Raw genomic sequence first — 21,161 nt, forward strand, 5'->3', positions numbered from 1 at the left:
GTTTTTCTCTTTTTTTTCCTTTCCCCCTCCCTTTTCCCCCTTTCCTTTTTTTCCCCCTTTCGTTAAATTGTTTAGTTCATAACACTATTTCTTTTATTATTATTATTATTATTATTATTATTATTATTATTATTAATTATTATTATTATTTCCCTTTAATTAAATTATCCTTATCTCAACCCGTGAGTTGTTCTTTGCTTTACTTCTTCCCCTCTGCGTCTAAGGAGGGGGAGTGAGAGAGCAGTTGTGGTGTTTAGCTGCCTATCACGGTAAAACCACCACATAACCTCAAGTGGTTTAATATGTTTAACATGTCTTTTAGCTGCATTTATGTTATATCTGACATTAAGGGTACTTTCTAGCAATGTCATGCAGAAACAAACAAACAAACAAAAAGCACATGGAAATACGAAATGAAAATACACATGTAGATGAGATGAAAGTTAACTGTTGATTTTGTGGTGTCTTAAGCAGATTATGTTTTTTATCAAGGCTGAGGATTTCTAGTAAAAATGACCATTTACCTACTGTCAGCTTTTAACTATATGTAACTATATTTTTATTTTATTTATTTATTTTTTTTCATTGTGTACCAACCATTTCAGATATCCCACCACATGCTAATACTATCAGTGGGTTCTTTCAAACCTGTGTACTTTGGCAAAAGAATTGGGAACACTGCTAGTTAAGAACTCAGCAAATATGGAGAACATTTTTCATGAGTTCAGAAGAAAATTTAATTAAGAATCCATCTGAGAGTAAATAGGAAACAAAATAAAATTAAAAAAAAAAAAAGGTGCTGTGCTAGCACACAGAGCAGAGTGAACAAAGGTTTGTATGTACATGTGTTCATATGTACATTCCAAAGGAGGAAAAAAAGCAATACATTTTAACTCAGAAAACACCTCCCAGACTGATAAAAGACTCTGTTAATAATAGCTTAGTGACTTACAATCAAATCCAAAGCAGTGCTAGACTCTTGCTTTGGAAAGTGTGATTCAGAAAAACTTCAGTAACTCCCTGATGAGACAAGCCCTCTGTCAACTGAGTTCCCTCTGTGCCTGTGACTCAGCACTATACACATGACCAGGGCTGCCTGGCCTCAACAGCGGGTTTTCTAGCGTTCACCTAAATCTGGCTGGATCTAAACCAAAACATGGCTGCAGGAGTGCCAGCATCTCCTGAAAAACTCAGGCAGGTCACTCGAGAAACTGTCATCAATACCCGTGACATTGTGTTGGGCAATTGAAAGCTCACATGATTTTCTCATAAAATTACAAGAGAGGGGAACGTATGGTATAGTTAACTGTAGTGACCTACTGCTAGAAGATCAACATGTAAAAAGGGGTATGATGCCCCATCCCAATTGTTAGAGCACTCTCACGGACATTTAGCATCAGTGGCCTTGGAATTCTGTTCAGCTCTGTTTGGGAGTGCTTGAATTTGGTTCCTGATGCTAAGATTCTAGTTTTGTTGTTGTTGTTGTTTGTTTGTTTGTTTGTTATTTTGTTTTGTTCCGTTAATGAATTCAATGTCTAATTCAGAAAAAAAATGATAAAATCTGTAAACTGACAGGTGGCAGATCTGAGTATCCTCAGGCTGAATCAGCAATTAAACCAAGATTTTTCACATTTTTGGCAAATTCTTGAAAAAAAAAAAGTATATAAAACAAAAATAAAAATCTGCAGAGCTGTATTTTAAGGAAGAGGCCAATAGTAATTGTGGGTTTTCTTTTTCTTTCTTTCTTTCTTTCTTTCTTTCTTTCTTTCTTTCTTTCTTTCTTTCTTTCTTTCTTTCTTTCTTTCTTTCTTCCTTCCTTCCTTCCTTCCTTCCTTCCTTCCTTCCTTCCTTCCTTCCTTCCTTCCTTCCTTCCTTCCTTCCTTCCTTCCTTCCTTCCTTCCTTCCTTCCTTCCTTCCTTCCTTCCTTCCTTCCTTCCTTCCTTCCTTCCTTCCTTCCTTTCTTTCTTCCTTTCTTTCTCCAGTCCCTCAAATGCCTATCCTCAGTAGTAAAGGTCACATATTCTTATATGTGGCTTGTATCCCAACTACATTTGATTAATTTCTGTTAAGATTTTAAATATTTTGTAAGTCTTAATAGAGAAGATCTCAGGCTACATTAAAAATCAGTCCAATGCAGCTTCCTAAATATTCATCAACTCATTAGAAGGGATTCCTGTTCCTCATCAGAGACACCCAAGCCTTCCACATGGTCATTCCTTACATGTCACTAGTGAATTTCAGCACAAAGATTCACCTGGAAACACAGCACTTGCAGTATTATATTACGGCAATTACTGAAAAGACTTAGTGAGTCATATGGTACTCATTTATGGTGTTCTTGCCTTTGTGGATATGGAAAGGAGCTCATATAAATATTTAACATGTACCATTAACTAAACCTATAGAAACTCCATAAAGCATATGTTTTACCTGATGCCATTTCTAGTAATTAGAGCAGTGCCTAGCAACTATAATTGAAATCAGGACTTCTTTGTAGAAAGCAACACACGTGCATATAATGAGATAGTCTTGGTCTTGAAAGAAATTATGTATCAGCATTCTTGCTGTATATTGTAATGTCTTACATAAACTTCTCAAGGGCTTCCTTGAAATTGCAAGATAGAAAAGGATATTTAATCATTTTAAAAACTGTTCTATCCTATGCCAAGCCTTAGCTGGGACCTATTAATGTAGGTTCTGCTCCATGATATTTATGAGTTAAGTGAAAAGTTAAATGTTAGTATTCTCTGGCACATTCATGTAAGGTAAAAATATGTTCATTTGCAGCTGTGTCTGTGAAATGTGGAAGTCAGATCTACTTTTGAATTTTGAACTTGTCTCTGAGTGCACTGAAAAAGTATTTTGGGCACAGTGGTCAACAACTCATTTGATGTAGTCTGTAGCATCTTTGTGTAAATGCTTGCTTTCAGTAGTTTGACATACCAAACCATCAGAAGCTATTAAGGGAGCTTCAAGGTTACTTCCTGGAAGCATTACTATAGGAGAAAGTCATCTAATGTTGAAGTAAATGTGACCCAGGTCACATCATTTTTTTAAGTTCAAAGGCACACAGAATACATTTCAGAATCAGATCAGCACTAAAATCATATCGCAATGTCCCCAAACACTTTGATAAAGAAAAAATTTCTCTTGGTGTGGTTTGGAAGGGAAATGAAAATTCCTGTGCTGTTTTTTATTTTTCTTACCACAAAATCCAACCATGCATGTTAAAAGGAAATAAACATTTGCTACTGCAGGATCAAAGATGAGACAGAAAATACATTACTGTTTAAGTCACATATTCAGGGAGCATGAAGAATGTGAGCTTTGAAAAGGTGGGGTTACTACTCACTTAGGTAACTGCTGTGAGTGTTCAGTCAGAGTAGCAACTAGCTAGTCTTCTAGCTTGGGGGTTAGTTGTAGAAAGGCTGGAGCAGAATTTGTTCCTGTCCAGAGCAATTGCTGCAGGGGGAGGTGTTGCATCATGTGGCTGGATTGCTCTAACCACCTACTGTGACCATGGGCATCGTGGTCAGGCAGCATCCCAGCACAGCCAAGAGGAGTGTGAAAGGACATTTCATCAGGCCAGCAAGGCACTTCACTTCTCACCCAGCCTACATCCAGACACTGCAAGAGGCAGATTCTAAATTAGAGGCAAACTGGGAACAGAGACATTTCCATACGCAATTCACAGTCTTGTCATGTTTTGTTAAGCTGTGGGAAGGGGAAGCACTATGCTGTACAGTAAGCATTCAAAGAAGCTTATGGCTTGCGTATATGAAGAGCAAGGCTAAGCCATGGTGAGGGCTGCATCAGGATTACAAACAAAAAACCCTCAATAACATTGCTGTCCTCTGCAGTGTTGGTGCAGCAGTTCTTGTGTACATCTCCAGTGCTAAACTATCACATACTGCAGCCTCAGGAGGGAGACAGGAAACTTGCAAGCCACATAACTGTGAAGAAGCTGATCTTCCTGGGTCTCTGTGTTTCTGTCTTGTTGCTGTCTCGTGAATCTTAGAGTCTAATAGCAAGACCTGAAGTTAAAGAGACATAGGGGTGCCACTCCTTGATTCTGATAGAGCTTTCACAGCAGAACAAGGCTCAGAGGAGATTTAGTCATGCTGAAATTAAATTTTCTGTTTAGGTGGAGCACTAGTTGACTGCTTTCTATTTTGAAGTTTTAAACCAACTACTTTGCTTTTGTAATTACCCAGGGGGTAATTTAGGAAGATCATTACAGTTACACAATTTTGTCTCATTTTTGCTCAACTTGGGTAAATGCTGATCTTATAATTCTTCTGAATGTCATCAGTACCTAAAAATTCTGAAATCACATAAAAATAGCTTTTTGAGCCCAATTACATATTAGAGTTTCACCTCATTTAAGGATCAAAACTTAAACATATAATTAGTCTTATACTTTGCTGAATATGTCTGGTTAGCTGGATAATTAACTAAATGACTTTTACTGAGGAGTCAGGTGATTAATTTCTTCAGATGCTGCAGTATAACTTGTCCCAGGAGCATTGCTACTAGAGCAGTGGTCTGCTTCTGCTGAAACTGGGATACAAGATCAATATCACAGGCACCATTCAAGATGAGCAGCAGAGACACATCCTGGGAATGTTCTGGATAGGAATGCAGGGAGCATCAAATACAGGTGCAACACTTTGATCTTGTCACCTTGAAGGGTAGTAATGCAAGCCACTTCTCAGAGTAATAATAGCATGGTACCCAAGCTGGCAGAACAAGTCAAAGGTTAAGAGGTTTGGAGACAAGGAATTAACAGAAAATTGTTGTCCAGAAACAAGTAATTCTTTCTGTCTGAGATATCCTGAAGGAAAGGATATGTGCACTTTCTGGACCCAGAAGTAAATGGAGATATGACAGCTGATTGTTCTGAGATCTGCCCAAGGACCTAAGCATAGTATTTGCTCAAAATAAACAAACAAACAAAAAAGTACTTAGAAGCTTACACACCTTATCTGCAATAGTTAAAGGACCTAAAGTAATAATAAGATAAAAATAAATAAGAAAAAAATTCCCAGACCATCCTCTCTGAATTATCACATTCTTTTTGTATTGAAAAGTTCTACTAAAGTGCTCAGTAGCAGGAAGAAGTTCAAGACAGAATTAAAATAAACGAGAAGCAATTTGCTGCTAGATTACAAATTGTGACAGAATTTGTAGTCATTGATATTTCCACCAGGCCTGTGTAGTTAAATCTTTAAGTTTCTAACTTGAAGCAGCAAAAACAAATGCAGAAGAAAGTCTAATCAAACAATTCTTATTGTTAAAGAATATTTATTATAAGACCAAAATGACAGTGTAAGTGGTTCAAATTCTCAGATTTATTTATTTTATTTCTTATTAGTTTGTACTTCTGTAAGATTATTATGTTGCTTGTGCTTATTGCTTTTCCAGACCCAGGTGGATTACTGGTATGCTTTGGTTAGCCGTATTTGTATTGTATTTTCTCATAAAACCTAAGTAAAACTAAGAGATAAAGACTGCAGACAAACCTATAAATTGTTGTCCACTGCTGATGTTGTTGGAACTATGACCTTAATAGTGGCCAGCTACAGCAATTATAATTGTTCTTTTTATTAGCTCTGTTATTCTCATTTTGCACTGCCAGGCCTTACATGTTGTCAGGAAATTGAGGGAGCAATGCACATTGGAGTCAATTAGAGGGTTTTTTTGGCACATGTTTCTACCATACACCTACTTCTAAAGCTGGGATTTGGTTTATTTTTCAGGTAAAGAAATATCAAAAATTAAACAAACAAACAAACAAACAAAAACACTCTGTAGAACAAAAAGGAATATAAAGGAATATTAAAGAGTAAGAATAAGTACAAAGGTCATGGAGAAGTGAAGTGGGACACACACACACACACACACACACACACACACACACAAAAGACTTGCAAAGTCACAATAAAAGACGTTTGAAAACAACTGTAGCACATTAATAGAAGCACATTAATAGAGTGTGTTTGTTAGCATCTTTGCCCTGTCCCTCAGCAGCTCAGCAACTGTGAAGGATATTAGAGACCTCTTTAAACTCATTTATTCAGTTATGTGCTGTGTAATATTAGTGTTTTATTTCTCATGAGTGTCAAGACAAATGACATTTTAAAAACTCTTCCGGTCAAAAGATAAAAGGATGTTATATTGGTGTATGCCAATCTGTTCAGAGAAGGTGGGTACTGTAACTACTCTATGCTCACATCCTTATGCCTTATTATCATTTTGGATAAACTTTTTCAATGAAATACAACTCTGCCATATTCACTCTTCAAATTTATTCAGAACTGAGTAGCAAATATTACAGAATGGATGTATACACAACCTTAATGTTATTAAATAATAAACCTTAATGTTATTAAACATATTAATGTTATTAAATAATGTTATTAAATGCCCTCCACTGTAACCATCTATAAATCCATATGCAAACATTATTTTCTTCTAGTATCTGTTTAGTTTCTGTACTAACTTTTAATTAGTGTATGATAAATGACTCTTGGACACTCAAGCAGATTATATCTACTGAATTTTTATTATAGATACTGATGCTGAGCTCTTTGAAGAAAGACAATCCATTTCTTGTAGTAAGACTGTCAAAAATGTATGACAAAAGCTGTACTTAAAATTGCCAAGGAAATTATATATATTTTTTCTGTGTACATGATTTCTGATTTTACTATAAAATTTTATAGTTGTCAGGAATTTATTCACATTGGAAAATTCTTCATAATACTTATTAATTTTATTAATGCTATTTCTGGTTTGTAGGAGTCCAGTAAAAAAATTCTTCCAGATTTTCATTTCAATGTTGGTCGGAGGGTATAGTTTGGGATGAATTTCCATATATTTTCCCCATGTATTTATTTTCCGTGATAATAGCCTCATCCCCTTATGTTTTAGTATAGAACTGTGTAAGTAGTCTAACTTCAGTTGCTTTTACGTTTTTGCGTTTTTTTAAAAGACATTACTTTTGAGCCTAAATAAAACATTTAAGTAACACCAGTTAACGAACTTGTCATCATTATTTCTGCTGATGAATCTGAGACAATAACTCCTATTAAAATCACACCAATTTACACAAGCTACAGCTAAAACCTAAAACCCGCAAAAGGAGTATGTGCTATAATTTAACCTAAAGGTTGCTATTAATAGTCATTTATGTAACACTAGCTAGCTAACTTGTCATCATTATTTCTGTTGATGATCCTGAGGATTATAACTCTTATTAAAATCACACCAATTTACACAAGCTACAGCTAATGGCTAAAGTCTGTGAAAGGTATATGTACCATAATTTATTTTAAGGATTTTTTTCTGTTGTTGTTAATAATTTTTTTAATTTTTATTTTATTTTTGCTAATAGTCATTGCAAATAGTTATCGAGTTTGTGATGCTAATAGTCATTGAATATGTGATGTACAATGACCCATTAATTACCACTGGTTCAGTTTTCCTTCAAGACTAACAATTTCTTCTAGACAAGAGACATTTATTTATCTATTTATTTATTTATTTTTCCTGGTGGATTTTGACACAGTATATTATGTCAGTCTCATAGAATAGTTTGAAGCAGCTATTGATTTTTGTAGTCAGTATAGGGATGTTTTGTGTTTTAAAATACTTGTGTAAAATACAGATCTGTTTGTTTGTCTGAGGTGCTATCTCTGAAAACAGTGAACCTAAACACATTCACTCAAATATAACATTTTTTTTTTCCTGTAATTCTTGGGGAAGAAAAAAATAATCAGAGAAAAATTATTAAACAAGATTTTTTTCAGCCTCAGAAAATGTGAATAATATTTTTTGCATGTTTCACATTAATTCATGTAGCAATCATATTCACTTTTTCTAAGTAGGAGATATTATTTTAGCTTTGTTTCTTCATTTCTGAAGGTTTGTTTTCTGAGACTGACACTCCCTCTGCTTGCCATCTTTTGAGCTGTGACTAGCTGTTGTATGGCACAAATAAAATATTTTAGAATTTCTCTTTAGACTTATTCTGAAGATACTCTTCAGAAGGGACAGGCAGCACAGAAGGGGTGGTGGTGTGGCTCTCTATATTAGAGAGTCTTTCAATGTTGTAGAACTCGAGGCTGGGAACGACAAGGTCGAGTCCCTTTGGGTTAGGATCGGCAGGGACAACAAGGCTAGTGTCCTGGTCGGGGTCTGCTATAGACCGCCGAACCAGGATGAGGAGACGGATGAGGAGTTCTACAGGCAGCTGACAGAAGTTGCGAAATCTTCAGCGCTTGTACTCGTGGGGGACTTCAACTTCCCTGACATATCCTGGAAGCACAACACAGCCCAGAGGAAGCAGTCTAGGAGGTTTCTGGAGAGCATGGAAGATAGCTTCCTGACACAGCTGGTTAGTGAACCTACCAGTGGTGGCGCCCTGCTAGACCTTCTCTTCACAAACAGAGAAGGACTGGTGGAGGATGTGATTGTCGGGAGCTGTCTTGGGCAGAGTGACAACGAAATGGTGGAGTTCACTATTCTTGGCAAGGCCAGGAAGGGAACCAGTAAAACCGCTGTATTGGACTTCCGGAGGGCTAACTTTGGGCTGCTCAGGACACTGGTTGGTAGAGTCCCTTGGGAGGCGGTTCTGAAGGGCAGAGGGGTCCAGGAAGGCTGGGCACTCTTCAAGAGGGAAATCTTAATGGCGCAGGAACGGTCTGTCCCCACGTGCCCAAAGATGAGTTGGCGGGGAAGAAGACCAGCCTGGCTCAACAAAGAATTGTGGCTTGAGCTTAGGAGAAAAAAGAGGGTTTATATTCTTTGGAAAAGTGGGCAGGCCACTAGGAAGGACTATAAGGATGTAGCGAGGCTGTGCAGGGATAAAATCAGGAAGGCCAAAGCTCATCTGGAGCTCAATCTGGCTACTGCCGTTAAAGATAACAAAAAATGTTTTTATAAATACATCAACACAAAAAGGAGGACTAGGGAGAATCTCCATCCTTTACCGGATGCGGGGGGAAACTTAGTTACAAGAGATGAGGAAAAGGCGGAGGTGCTTAATGCCTTCTTTGCCTCAGTCTTTAGCGGCAATACCGGTTGTTCTCTGGATACCCAGTACCCTGAGCTGGTGGAAGGGGATGGGGAGCAGAATGTGGCCCTCATAATCCACAAGAAAATGGCTGGTGACCTGCTACAGCACTTGAATATATGCAAGTCAATGGGGCTAGATGGGATCCACCCAAGGGTACTGAGAGAACTGGCAGAGGAGCTGGCCAAGCTGTTTTCCATCATTTATCAGCAGTCCTGGCTATCGGGGGAGGTCCCAGTTGACTGGCGGCTAGCAAATGTGACACCCATCTACAAAAAGGGCCAGAGGGCAGACCCGGGAAACTACAGGCCTGTCAGTTTGACCTCAGTACCAGGGAAGCTCATGGAGCAGATCCTCTTGAGCGTCATCATGCAGCACTTGCAGGGCAAGCAGGTGATCAGGCCCAGTCAGCATGGGTTTATGGAAGGCAGATCCTGCTTGACGAACCTGATCTCCTTCTACGACATAGTGACGCGCTGGGTGGATGAGGGAAAGGCTGTGGTTGTGGTCTACCTTGACTTCAGCAAGGCTTTAGATACCGTCTCCCACAGCATTCTCCTCAAGAAACTGGCTGCTCTTGGCTTGGACTGGCGCACGCTTCGTTGGGTTAGAAACTGGCTGGATAGCCAGGCCCAAAGAGTCGTGGTAAATGGAGTCAAGTCCAGTTGGAGGCCGGTCACTAGTGGCGTTCCCCAGGGCTTGGTGCTGGGGCCAGTTCTCTTTTAATATCTTTATCGATGATCTGGATGAGGGCATTGAGTGCACCCTCAGTAAGTTTGCAGATGACACCAAGCTAGGTGCGTGTGTCGATCTGCTCGAGGGTAGGAAGGCTCTGCAGGAGGATCTGGATAGGCTGCACCGATGGGCTGAGGTCAACTGCATGAAGTTCAACAAGGCCAAGTGCCAGGTCCTGCACCTGGGGCGCAATAACCCCAAGCAGAGCTACAGGCTGGGAGATGAGTGGTTGGAGAACTGCCAGGCAGAGAAGGACCTGGGAGTGATGGTGGACAGTCGGCTGAATATGAGCCAGCAGTGTGCTCAGGTGGCCAAGAAGGCCAACGGCATCCTGGCTTGTATCAGAAACAGTGTGTCCAGCAGGCCTATACTCGGCTCTGGTGAGGCCACACCTCGAGTCCTGTGTTCAGTTTTGGGCCCCTCGCTACAAGAAGGACATCGAGGTGCTTGAGCGGGTCCAAAGAAGGGCGACGAAGCTGGTGAGGGGCCTGGAGAACAAGTCCTTTGAGGAGCGACTGAAGGAGCTGGGCTTGTTCAGCCTGGAGAAGAGGAGGCTCAGTGGCGACCTTATCGCTCTCTACAGATACCTTAAAGGAGGCTGTAGTGAGGTGGGGGTTGGCCTGTTCTCCCATGTGCCTGGTGACAGGACGAGGGGGAATGGGCTTAAGTTGCGCCAGGGGAGTTTTAGTTTGGATGTTAGGAAGAACTTCTTTACCGAAAGGGTTGTTAGTCACTGGAACAGGCTGCCCAGGGAGGTGGTGGAGTCACCATCCCTGGAAGTCTTTAAAAGACGTTTAGATGTAGAGCTTAGGGATATGGTTTAGTGGGGACTGTTAGCGTTAGGTCAGAGGTTGGACTCGATGATCTTGAGGTCTCTTCCAGCCTAGAAAACATGTGATTCTGTGATTCTGTGATTATTCAAAATATCTTTTCAGAACATCGAGTTCTGAAAAGTGTGGGTCATACAACACTTCATTATTCAACATTAATTTTAATTTAATGAAAATTTTCTAACAAGAGTGTGTTCCTGCCATTGTACTGCTTTGAAGAGCATAATAAATGTTTTTGAAAAATATGGCAGTCAACAGGATCATTTACTTACTACATGCAATTCCAAAAAAAAAGATGTGTTTTAATGGAAAGCATATGCCTTGGGCCTTTACCTACCAAAATGTCATATCTGAGTATGCAATGAATATGCAATTAGAAAATGAGCATTTTTGTGATGAAATAGAAGAATCGTAATTGAAATTCTGGACTACTTTATGACAGCAAATAATCATCCCTTGATTTTGATAAAACAAGTCATATATTCAATTACAAGTCTTGATGAAGCAGGTTGATAATACTATATGTGTTTTTTTCAGGTGTTTATTTATATGGAATAAGCCCTAAGATTCATTTATTTATTTGTTTATTTATTTATTTATTTTTTAAAGAAAAGAGACATGATTTAAGGTAACTTTACAGGCACCATCATGGTTTTTCTTTAACCAACATCAGTGTTAGATGTTGTAAATATTACACAGATAAACCTATTACTATTCTGGAAAGGACCTGTGTGCTTTTCAAAGAAAAATAAAGGACTAATTATATTATTATTATTATTACTACTACTACTACTATTATATTATTGTAATTATATATTATATGATATATGATAGATTATATAATATTTATTATTATTATTATTATACTATTGTAATTATATATTATATGATATATTATATAATATTTATTATTATTATTATTTCACTTTGACAATAACCCAATGCTGATAAATTTCATTCAATTTATGTGAAAGATATTGGTTCAAAGTGTGATGTTGAACTGCTTCATATTTTTTAGAGAGAAAAACTGCCTTTAGATAGGGTGAGTCTGAAGGGTTAATGATATATTCCAGGTGTTTAATCTTAAAAAGTGGAGATAGGAGGAGAAAATGAGGAAATGCATTGTAAAACAAAGAACAAGTGAGAATACATTTTTAAAAGAATGTATCAAAACACTATACCATTATATACAGTGACCATAATATCATGTCATTTTAATTATTATTATATATTTCTTTTATTTTCCTATCTAACCACAGACTTATTTTAAAGAACTTCTATTTCAAATGCTGTGAAAATCAGAACTAAGTATTTATAGCAGCAATTCATGGCCATGTTATTCCAGAGATATATAATTTCTTGCCTGAGCCTACACTTCTTGGTATTCCATTTTTACCACAGGTTCATCAATTTTCCAGGCAAAGAAGCTCTCTGGCAAGGTGATACTGGCTCACCCTCAACACCAGGCAATTCAAAAGGATGAGGGGGACTGTAGCTCATGCTTTTCACGGCTAAGACAGCTGCAGCACAGCCCCAAGAGCAGAGACCATCCATAGATCCCACAATGTTTCCATGGTTATGTTAGGGACAAAGAAGAGGTGTTTTAGCTCCATTCCAACATACATCCGCTAACTGCTATAGCAAGATGATCAAAGATGCACAACAGGCAACTTCTGCATTTAATGCATCATTGCAATAAAGACCTACAGGTCCCTCAAGGAAGAGAAGAGACTTCTGCTCTTGGAAAGCTCTTTGTCAGACACAGGGCCAAGTCCTATGGTCCTCATTCTTGTAAAAGTTTCCATTAACATCAGTAATAAACCAGAGTAAGTCTTTTCTCTACAAAATCATCATTGCTTGCATGTGTATTCCCATGAGGGGTAGGAGGGAAGATTGCTAGCTAAATGAATATATACCCAACCTTTTGAATCCTTTCGAAATCCTTTGAATCCTTTTGAAATTTGACAGAAAACATCATATTTTGCTATTATTTCCTGTTACCACTAACACTTGAAAAAATTAATTAATTAATTTCAGTGACAGGAAGGTATTTCTCTGTACTGATGTTTGTAACCTTTATTAACTGTTTTTACTCTTTCATAATTTTTCAATTTATCTCAAGTGAGATTTCTATTCTGGGTCCTTAAATATATTCCACTGTTATGTGCTAACTGATTGCTCCCCAGGGACTGAATTCATATTCACAAATGACATCAATTGCACAGGCTCGGGTCTTTCTCATTTTCAATGTTATTTAGCATTTTCACCATGAGCTCAATTATCAGGTATTTATACTGAGTGGCAAAAAATTATCTGAAGAGTTAGAACTGAAGGGAAGAGAGCTTCATAGTAGAATTAAATTTGAGACATGTTAGTGAAATAATATAGCATCAAACTGTTTTGAGAGAATGCATGATGTATATGCATGTGTGCAGTTTGAAACTGCAGCTATTTTCTAGTGTGGTTTTGTGTCCAGAGTGGGATGTAGGTAGTTTTGAAGTTGATAGTTGTGTATAAGGTAAAACTATAGTTTGAAGATTTATATATATCATATATATATATAACTTTAAATTTATTTTTATTCATATATAGAATATAGTTGGGTATTTAAAAAAATAAGGGCACCTAACAGCCCCTCAGTGCCTAAGAGAGGTCATAAAGGAGGTGGAGGTGGGCTACTCACAGTGGTGCAAAGCCGGAGGCTGTGAGACAATGGGCACAAACTGCAAAAAAATGTTTCAGGCTGGGTATAACAATTTTTTTTTTTCCCCCGGAGGACAGTCAGGCAGTGGAGCAAGTTGCTTCAAGAGGCTTTGCTGTGTGCATCCTTGAAGAGTTTCAGGACTGTATTGAATCAAGCTGTGAGCAGCTTGGTTTTATTCCAGAGCTAGTCCTACTTTGGGTGGGGGTAGACTAGAGACTTGCTGAAGTCCCTTCCTGCCTGAATGGTTCTGTGATCCTTTATAATATTTCAAGTAAATTGATAACTTTGTGAATGGTTGTTTGGGAGCTGTTGAATATCAAAGCTTCTTATTTTCTTCAGCATACATATTTTTTAAAGAACAGATGTAATCAAGAGAAATTATACTGGCTTCTCTGTGCATGTTTCCCTAAACTGTATTATCAAGCTTGGCAAAGAGCATGAGGTGAAAGCCTAAAATGACATTTGGAGTGTCAGAAGCAAAAACATTTTTTTGTTGTCTCTTTAATATAAACCATGCCTTATCATTTCGTCAGTTAGGGAAAAATACCCAGTATGAGTGTCGTAATGTAATATACATAGGGTCCCAGAACTGCTGGTTCACTTGGCTTCATAGCCCAAGCAGACCTGTGCTCATTAGCATTTGTCTCATTCATGCAGACACTACTGGAGTAGTTATGAGAAAAAGCAAAGAGCAGAATACTTTAATTCCAGGATTTGAGCAACCTTAGCTACCACTAGAAACACCAAATCTGGGAGCCAAATCACTGCCAATCTTTGCAGGCCAATACAGCCATTGCTTAACTTTTTTTTTCTGCTCCTTTTATTCTTCAAGGGTTGATTCACAGGAACATTTCCTAAAAATAAGCTCTCATCCACAGGTCCTGATCCCTAATCTTCAGGTATAGACTCATGAAAATAACAGCAATTTTGCCTCTGATTTCAATGAACCATGGATCAAGATTAAATTGACATTTTTCCTGATTCTATGTTTTGCTAAAATGAATGGGGAAAAATATTCTCGTATAGGACGTATTCTTACTCTCAGCCCCAGCATAGACGATGTTTCCTTAGAGGAATTTTTCTTTTCTTGTTGTTCTAACTGTGATGTTTGCATCACCCTCAGACAAAACAGTTCATGACATCTCACAGTAACACTGTTGGTTAACATTACATTTTCCAAATATATCTAATGTGATGCTGCTATCAAGTAATTATGGTAAACCACTTCCATTAAGAAATATGTCTTGATGGGCCTGTAACTTATAAGTTTGTCAAGTGACAGCATTCAAAGTGAAGATGGACTCTGCCCAAGGTTGTGGTCTTCATATTCTTCCGTTGAATTAGGCTTATTGCTACCTAGGCATTTTAATATGCCTCTGCATATGAAATCTAATAAAGTAGTACCACTAATGCCTGCATCTTTCCAACATCCCCAGAAGGAAGAAAGCTCCCTTAAGGTTTTCCATAGCCATCATTACTAAGTAACTATTCCTTATTTTATCTCTTTAAGAAGAGGAGTTAAGTTCTCATGGGCGATACAAATAACTAAATTGCTCTCTTTAGGAGAGGTCGCTAAGAAACATTTCTGCAACCACTGTTTGTCATTCAACTAATATGACCAGCAGGAAGATATAATTAGTGAACATCTAAATGTAATATGAATGCCCCTGTATTAGTTTTTCTTATTTGCAACTGATATAACAAAGTGAAGTTTGTTTTCTCTGGTAACATCATCTAAAGGGTCTTTGTTTACTGTGCTGCTTCTAGCACTGGACAGTGAGACATTCAGATGACTTAGAAAGCCTAAATCTGACAGAAAATCTACACTGGAACAACTGGAATGAAGATCAGCTTCTGAGAAAAAAAAAAAAAAAAAAAAAAAAAAACTGTTTTAAACTATGAGAAAATGAGAGTATAGAGTGCTATTGTAAAGGTCAGTTTTTCTCATCAGCTAGACCTAGATGATTTACATCTTTGGGATCAGTTCTGTTTCTGTGAAGGCTTATCTGAAAACTTATTTTCAGGAAAGTTATGCAGAAGAATAGGCATATTTGGCAACCATAATTCATGATCATCTCTTTGCACCTGATCAGAGAATCATAGAATTTTTAAGGCTGGGAAAGACCTCCAAGATCATCTGGTTCAACCATCCTTCTACCACCAATATCACCCACTAACCCTAGTCCCTAAACACCATGTACAGCGTTTCCTTAAACACCCCTAGAGATGGTGACTCCACCAAATCCCTGGGCAACCCACTCCAATGCCTGGCTACTCTTTCTGAAAAGAAATGTCTCCTAATTTCCAAACTAAACCTCCCCTGCTGCAATTTGAGGCCATTCCTTATAGTCCTAATTACCTGTGAGAAGAGGCCAACCACCAGTTCCTCACAGCTTCCTTTCACGTAGTTGTAGAGAGCAATAGTCTCCCCAGAGCCTTCTCTTCTCCAGACTAAACAACCCCAGTTCCTTCATGCACTCCTCACAGGACTTATGTTCCAGGCCCTTCACCAGCTTTGTAGCCCTTCTCTGGACACATTCTAGGGCCTTGATGTCCTTCTGGTACTGAGGGGTCCAAAGCTGAACACAGTACTCGAGGTGTGGCCTCACCAGAGCAGAGTACAGGGGGACAATCACCGCCCTGGTCCCACTGGCTATACTATTCCTGATACAAGCCAGGATACAAGCCGTTGGTCTTCTTGGCCACTTGGGCACGCTGCTGGCTCATGCTCAGGTGAGCATTGACCAACATGCCCAGATTCTTTTCCTCTGCAAAGCTTTCCAGCCACTCTGACCCAAGCCAGCAGCGTTGTATGGGTTTGTTGTGACCAAAGTGCAGGATATGTTTTTGGTCGTGTAAGTAAGTCATCAGAGAATCCTTCATCAGGCTCTCAGGAGACACTTTATCTGATATCTTTTAGTGTTTTCTTGGTTTTATTTTTTCAGGATATTTTGGAGGGACATGATTTAGATCAATCATGTCTTGAAGCTCCACCAGCTGTGAAGAGGTCCTGGAGTGACTAGCTCAGATATCTAGATGAGTATCATCAGCACTGTCCTTTCTGGGAAAAACAACATATTCACAGAATTTTCCATAGGGATGTTCATCAGATAACATCCGTTTCTTGTCTGATTCTCTGAAGGACTGAGTTCTGCCTTTTTGTGACAGGATTGTTATTGACTCAAAACACTCTAGGATGGCCCAGAATATTGCAGAATGATGTAGTATGGTACTAATTCTACAGTTACACATAGCTGCAATTTAAAGCCTGATCTCAAATTCAGAGTAGGTTTTATGTCATATACTGATGAGAACTTTGTGTCATTCCCACAGTATCTAAAAATAATAATAATAATAATAAAAAAATCCTGCTGCCTTCTTTTTGACAGTTGCCAGCTACATTTAAGAAGCTTGAAAACTGCTCATCTATTTTGATATTAAAACTTTCAAATATCTATTCTATGTGTGTAAAAATGTTCAGTACATTTTTTGCAACATGCTGTGAATCACCTGCTGCAAACATGAATTTATATTTTTTCATGTGGGTAGAACTATAAGCATCTTCCATACATTTTTTTTTTGAAGATTAAAAAGACCGAATAAATTCTTTTAATAAGAAATTTGTACAGTACTTCCAACTAAAATATGGTTTGTTTATCCTTTTTAAGAAACCACTGAATAAGCACATTTTGCCTTTTGCTGTCCTGATTGAATTATTTTTTTCATGGTCTTTTTAGTTCATGCCCAGATTGCATCGGCTTTAGAACATAGCTGTAATGAAACACAGTATTGTGAAAGTGTTCAACATAGCTGTCTGTAAACCTTTTCCTAAATAAATACAAATTAAAATCATAAGAGTGGATTGTGCATCAAAAGCGTTCTTTCGCAGTTCTTGCCATGTGTGGGACTTGGCCAGTATTCTGTTTTGCCAGTTGAACCGAGTTGGTATAATTATCCTACTCAGTCTGACCAACGTCTTTTGTGTATTTTTGGAGGTTTTTCTGATTGCTTATGACTTACTGTTGAACAGGGAAGAATTTCACTCTTTGCAACCCTCAGACACTGTGCAATACAACACTTGGATGAATAGTACCCTTTAACAAAAAAAAAAAAAAAAAAATCAATGCATTTTTTCTTCATCTCTATATTCTTCCATATGAAAGCAGGAGCTCACACTGTAACTTACTCCTTTAGAATTCTCATTGATCAAAGGATTTATCCTATTTATTCTACTATAAAAACAACATCTTGGTGGGAAATTTAAGACTATATTGTGTTCTGTCATCCTACAAAAACTTAACTTACCTTGCAGGGGTTAAATGAGAAGATAGACAGCAGGATGCAACCTGTAGGTTAGAAACAAGAAAAGTAATATTTATTATTATTATTATTAATTAGGAACACGTTAATGACCAAGAGATAATAATTTGTCTAAGTAGTCCCATGGAATACAAACTTATAATTAAAAAACTCAATTCACAATGTCTCTAAGTATCCCCAATTTTATTTATTTATTTATTTATTTTAATCCCAAGATTAATTCCTTCCTTATTCCTGAACACATTTCTGCAAAGCTTGCTTCATTACTAAGTTTGGCAGTTCATTATACATTTCAACTATCTACATGGCTGATGGATTCAGTACCATATCCATTCCTGAGACAAGTCAAACTCCTGCTGAGCTTGTTACAATGTCCTGATGGACCAAACATTCCTCTTCTGCATCCTATCAATAAATGCAAGATTTCATTCACTGACACTGGCATTGTTTAACAACACAGCAGGAGTTCATGGAGAAGTTTCTATGAAGCATAAATGTTGAGGAAGGAGGCTGAAAGGGGTCAAATTTCAGTCAAGAGGGAGGATAGAATTGAGAATAATACTGAAGTAGAGTAGGGGATAAGTCAAGAAGTTCCTTCCTAGTAATGAATCTGACTTACACTGAGCATTATGACGATAATTTTTATCAATTATACAAGTTACTTTTGTATTTGCTTTTAAATTCTTTTCATATTACAGGCTCTAGAAGTATAATGCAGAATCTGAAACTGTAAATGTGTGTATGGTAATACATTCTGAAGTATAATGAAACTGAGTTCTCTTATAGTTTAGATGTGTTTAGAATTTTAGGGTGTTCTGAGCAAACTATTTCACCTTCCCTACCCTAGACACAAAGATAAAAACAAAACAAAACAAACAAACAAACAAACAAAAAACCACATATATGTAGAACCATCTCTGTCAGCAAATGCTCAAAACAGGATTGAAGTGTAGCGAATGTCTGGGAGTTCAGGTGGGACTAAACAGGGTCTAAGCAGTTATAAGTGGTCAAGCTCATGTTCTGTCCTCTCAAACTCAATGTTTAGCTCCCCTTGCCCAGTACAGATGGAAGTCTATATAATCAAATAGCTATGCTGTTAGGGGAGAGGCAGGCAAAAACAGTTGTATATGACATAGTGGGGATGCAGAGAAAACTGGCATTGGAAATGGTAATGGGACCATGAATTGTACATGTAGGATAATAAATTGAGCAAGCTGGGAATTGTTATAACTAATTTTTAAGATTTAGGAAATCAGTTCAGTATGGCAAACAGGGAACGGGGAATTGAATGAAGGACTCTGTTTTTACATGATTAAAATCAAATGGAGAATGATAGTCTTATGACAAGCAGATGGTTATGGGTGCTGTCAAACAAAATGGACAACTTAAACAAAATAAATGTTTCTTAGAAATATACCCATTGGGTCAATATACCCATTGAGGAAGAAAGTGCCTTATAAAAATGAAGACAGTTCTGGATGCTGGGTTGGGTTTCTACTGGCTTGACTCAGGAGCCTAGTTAAGGTAGATGAGTAGATAAAACTAGTCCAGTTAAATACTAGCATGAAACTTTGTACATGACACAGAGGTTGAGCAAGAGTCAGGAGCCTGAGCAAGTTCTGTGTGGCATCAGATATATCCTTGCACTGAAGGTTGGGAGTTCAACCCCCAGATGGGGTTAAGGCTCAGCCCTGGCCCCTGACATGAATCTGCTGAAACTGAAATCTGCTTTGTCTGCAAGGAGCTAAAAAAAACTTTTGTCAGTTGGAGTAAATAGTGGGAGATCAAAGCTAGCTACCTTTGTGTACTGAGGCTAGAGAGGAAGACTGATCATCTGTTAGCATTACCATTACCTGACCCTTAAACTGGATTTTCATATATAATCTGACATCACTTCAGATAAAAGGACATTTTAAATCCCCTAACGTAATAGCAAATGTGAACTGCAAAATATATGTCTTTTCTAGATATTTTACAGAGAATTTAATTATATTCATATATCTGTGTGATTAACAAATCAATTATTGGAAAAGTTACACCCTCTTCTCCTTCCTGAATTACTATATGTTGTTATTGAAGCAAATGCAGTGAGTGTTTCCATAACTTAAAGCTGAACTCTGGAATGTATTTTGTTGCATTGTCACTGTACAGGAACAATACAAATGCCTCTTTCAACTTCTGTCTGTATCTCTGAAGCTTAAAGAAAAGCTTTGGATTTTTGATCCACTGATAAAACACAATTTCTAATGGGTGAGGAGTCAGAAAAATACTTATAATTTTATAATTTCCCAGAGAGATTAAAAGACTTTGATATGCAACAGTCCACCCAAAACACTGGAAACAAGGGCCAAGTCACTGAACATTCTTCTTTTTTCTTTTCATCATTGCCCACACACAGGTTCCTGCTACAACTCAGCAGTACGTCTGAGAATTTGGGTCTAATTTAGATGGATTCTGAGGTTTCCTTGTTGTTATTTCAAGAAGGCTTCTGGCTGAGGTGCTCGCAGGCACCTCTGGAATGCAAGCAATCCTGTTTACTGAGTGCAAGACAGACCTTGTCAACATAGTCATGTTAAAATAGTACAGGTCCTGTGGTCTTGCACAGTGTAACAGACTTCACAGCAGAGTGGTTATTGCAATTCAATTTGGATAGGCCTGAGTCCTAATCCTGGTTCCTAGGACAGTTCAAACATTTCAAAATTATATAATAAGTGCAACTGTTTTGTAGGTTGGACAGCTAACATTAGGCTCTACTATTATGTTTCTTCCTTCTTTTTCATCCACCCAATGAATCTTGGATTTGTTCTAGCGTGGCATTCTGTGCAACAGATCTAAGAACTTAAACCACGACACCTGCATTACACAAACTCCAGTTTGTTGTGTATTTTGCAATTATTTTATAGTTACAAGACTGTGATACACCACTATTTTTGCTTAGTTTTCGCATCCAGGTGATAATCTAAAAAATTACTTGATCTGGAGCCCATGCATGCCTTGGGTATTTCATTTATAATGGAGGTACACTAGCAGACAGAAATTTATCAGAGATACTTGGCTTTGAAGTCTGTCATGTGGTTATCACCTCTGGAAATGAGGTATAAATATATATATGTGTGAGCATACAGACTTATGTGCAGATTCCAAACCTCAGCCAAATATTGTTATCGTTGGTTTTATGAGATTGTTTCTGAATCAAACAGTTAGAATAACCACTCTTTCTGAGGTTGACCACAACATTAAATGGCAAGATCGATTTTCAGTGTTAATGTTTTTTTTTTTTTTTTTTTTTAGAGAAAAGCTGTAGTGCATGGGGGTAGAAAAGTAGATTATAAAGAATGTGTGTATTTAGTCAGCCTGGACAAAGCCAAAAGTTATGGAACTTCAATGGCTGTTTTTTGGTCAGTTATTTATGAGAAATGCAAGTAAGCTCTGCCTTAAAAAGGACAGCCAATATTCAATATAGACCCTGTGAAGTGTTGAGAATATTCCACAATTC

General features: G+C 37.8%; 1 long non-coding RNA gene across 1 annotated transcript in view; it reads right to left on the minus strand.

Annotated features, from left to right (window-relative positions):
• LOC140001469 (uncharacterized) overlaps positions 1–21,161 on the minus strand; it is a 71,138-nt gene that overhangs the window by 22,577 nt on the left and 27,400 nt on the right. Inside the window, exon 2 of the long non-coding RNA XR_011806700.1 lies at positions 17,651–17,691. This is a non-coding gene — a long non-coding RNA (uncharacterized lncRNA). The remainder of the gene's footprint in view (positions 1–17,650; positions 17,692–21,161) is intronic.

This window comes from Anas platyrhynchos, chromosome 1 (genome assembly GCF_047663525.1).
Source record: "Anas platyrhynchos isolate ZD024472 breed Pekin duck chromosome 1, IASCAAS_PekinDuck_T2T, whole genome shotgun sequence".
In the NCBI taxonomy this organism is placed as follows: Eukaryota; Metazoa; Chordata; class Aves; order Anseriformes; family Anatidae; genus Anas; species Anas platyrhynchos.